A 3,638-nucleotide genomic window follows, 5' to 3' on the forward strand; every position below is an offset into this window, starting at 1 on the left:
CACCTGGTCAATTGTCGAATGCTTATTTCTAAATCCAAATTGATGAATCCAAAAAAGTAGTGAATGTAATATATTCACTTGTACTGGTATGTTCATTGTTCCACATTTTTAAATACCATCTTTTTAAAGCCTGATCTGTATTCATATGTTAAAAAATGTAGGTGATAGACCACATCTCTGTTTAAGGCCTTTTGTTGCGGTGATTTTTTATGTTATTCCATTGTTTAACTTTATTTGCACCTCTGTTTCGTTATAGTCTTTGTGTTATATTCACCCATTTCTCTCTAACGTGCATTTTTTTCATTGCTTCAATATCTGTCTCTTTTTTCTTTTCTATCACTTGTCTCATGATGAATATATTCTCTAGACATGATCTGGCGTTTCTGAATACGGCTTGTTTTTCTCTGTACTGGTCCATGTGTTGTTCTGTTTTTCTTTTATAACTGTGAAAAAGATTCTTGCTATAGAAGGTACTACACTGATCCCTTTATAGTTATTTGTCGACCTATTGTCATATTTTTTAAAAATGAAGGACATGTATCTGGATTCCGCTCATTTGGAATCTTCTCTCCTGGTTCTGTTTTATTAAGCAACACTCATATAAAAAATACGATCCTTAGGTATAAATATTTCAGCATTTCAATTTTTATATTGCCTGGTCCTGGTGCTTTTAGTTTTCTTTAATGCTTTAGATATATCTTCCTCTGTGATATGTCTTGTGAGATATACTCCAGTCTATTCTTCTGTAATAATTTTGTTTAATGTTATTACTATTTTAATGAGAATAAGCCACAATTAAAGGTTAAAATAAGTTTATTGACGTTTCAATTTCTACTTCGGAAATCGTTCTCAAAATATTTTCTTCTTCTTCTTCCTTCTTCCTTCCTTCTTGTACGTAGGCTTTAAAGCCTGTTTCTTCTTCAATATTAGCTTCCTAAATTGTTTAAATTATCGCATCATCTTTTTCTTGGTCTGCCAATACTTCTTTGTCCATTTGGTGATTTATCTCGTGCTATTAGTACTATTCTCTCCTCTGCCATTCTATTAATGTATTCATTCCACTCCTGTTTCCGTTTTGTCACCCATCAATTTATGTCTTCTATATTGCATGCTCTTCTTATGTTTTCATTTCTCTTCCTATCCAACAGACATTTCCCTGATATTCGTCGGAGTATTTTCTTCTCTGTTGTTTCTAGTAGTCGTCTCGTTTTAGATGTGTCAGGTCTTGTCTCCACCGTGTATATTAATATAGGTGTAATTGCTGCTTTATAGATTCTTGTGTTTGTGTCTTGTCTTAGGTGTTTGTTCTTCCAGATTGTGTCATTAAAAGATCCCGCCGCTTTACTTACTTTTAAGCTTTGTTGTCGTACTTCTTCAACATCTCCGTAACTAGTTGTATCTATTCCCAGATATCTAGACCTTTCTTCCTGCTTTATTATTTTTCCATCAATTTTAATTTTACATCGTAGTGGGTATTTAGATGTTGTCATATATTTGGTTTTTTCTGCTGATATTATCATATTGTATTTCTTGGCTGTTGTATTAAAGATGTGTGTTAATCTTTGGAACTCGACTTCTGTCTCGGCGATTAATACCGCGTGGTCTGCATAACATAATATTTGGATTTCTATATTCCCCATTCTGTAACCATGACCTTTACGTACTGCTTGTATTATTTCGTCCATTTTTATATCAAAGAGAAGTAGGCTTAACGAGTCACCCTGTCTGACTCCGCTTTGTACTGGTATACACTGCAGTGGCGGCCGGTCAGGGGCGGCAGGGTCGGCAGTGCCGACGCACACCTTTATAGATATTATAGATTTTTTTAGATATTAATATTTAATTTAATCAGTATTTCAATAATTAATTGTGGCAGGTAATCAGTTGATGTCATTTGTTTCTGTGAAATAAAAATATCTGTGAGATAATAAAGACTAAATTTTATTTATTTTTGTAGATTTTGCACCAGTCTTGTTATTCTATTTTTGGAATGAATAATGTCAGTTAACTGATTTTAAACAACATTGAATATAAAATCGGTTTGAGTAAACACTTAATTAAAAAATATTTAAAAGTATGTTAAAAGAATAATCATTTAATAAAGTTTTCAAACCGATTGCTTCACGGATCGAGATATCATCACTTTTAAAATCGTCGCATTCAACAATAAAATCAAAAACTTCCAAAAGCTGTTTACGAAAATATGCTACAGTGGAAACTAACCGAGATTAAATTATTAAGAGATTAAAATAACTCCATCGACTAACCGAGATTAAAATTCCATCGCGTCTGACAAACTGTTGGCATTTTTTCCGAAACAAACCATTCTAAAACATTAGTCCTGTTAGGCGAGCTTGAGAAAAATGAAGCAAATCCACTTAAACTGGCAAAAAAAAGACTACATTCTTTAATTTTTTTATATATATATCCTGCAAAACTAAATTCATTCTGTGCACATGACAGTGAGTAAATAAAGCTTACGGTGCAATAGTTTTAACTTTTGCCTGGATCCCATTCAATTTACCAGACATCACAGCAGCGCCGTCATAAGTTTGCCATACCAATTTATTTTTGATATCAAAAAATTTTAATCTGTCCTTTAAAACACCAAAAATATATTCTGCCTTATGGCTTTTACTCACGTCTGTAAAACCTAAAAACCTCTCATAAATATTACCACTTTACAATGTCAAGCTTGTCTCAAATGTCAATAGAAAAAAAACTTTTAAAATCTCTCCAAAACTAATAAATTTTACAATGACGTTATAACCCACTTTGCTACTTTTAAACAACGTAGACTAGAGTTAATTTATAAACATGTTTAGGTTCTAAATTTATAGGAAAAAACAAAAAAAAAAGCAAAAAATCTCCTATGATGATTGAAGTCTTTATTAGACGGTATACCTGTCTGAGGAGACAAAAAATATCTTGCCGACCTTGTCTCTCAAACCACGAGCCGCCACTGATACACTGTGTTAGTTTTTCATTAATCTTTTCTTGTATTTGATTATGAGAGTAAATGTTTTCGATGGTTTGTCTAATATTGATTGGTATGTTTCTTTTATATAGTAGGTGTAAGACGTCTTCGACTTGGATGCGATCGAAAGCCTATGTCATGTCTATAAAACGTAGATATGCTGGTTTATTGTACTCGATGGCCTTTTCTGTGATTTGTCTTAGTACAAATACGGTGTCTACGCAGGATCTTCCGGATCTGAACCCTTGTTGTTTATCTGATAAAGTTGTTAGTTTATTGTTGTAACTCTATAATTGTTAGGGTCTTCTTTATCTCCTTTCTTTAACAGTGGTATCATTATGCTGTTTTTCAGTGCGTCTGGTATCTTGCAGTACAATATTAGTTTTTGTATAAGTTTTGTCATCTCTAGGGTTATACTTTTTCCCCCGTGTTTTAGAAGCTCGTAAATTATTCCGTCTGGTCCTGGTGACTTTCTATTTTTGTGTAAATTTATAGCTATCTCTACTTCCTGAAAACTGATTTCTATTTCGAGTCTTAATTCAGGTATGTTATTGTTTTCATTATTATTTTCCTTTCCTAAACAGTTCCGTCAGATATTTTTTCCATTCGTTTGCTGGTATGTTATTGTATTCCTTCAATTCTGTCATTTCTTTCCGTTGAT

The sequence above is a fragment of the Diabrotica undecimpunctata genome, chromosome 4 (genome assembly GCF_040954645.1).
Source record: "Diabrotica undecimpunctata isolate CICGRU chromosome 4, icDiaUnde3, whole genome shotgun sequence".
NCBI classification, from domain to species: Eukaryota; Metazoa; Arthropoda; class Insecta; order Coleoptera; family Chrysomelidae; genus Diabrotica; species Diabrotica undecimpunctata.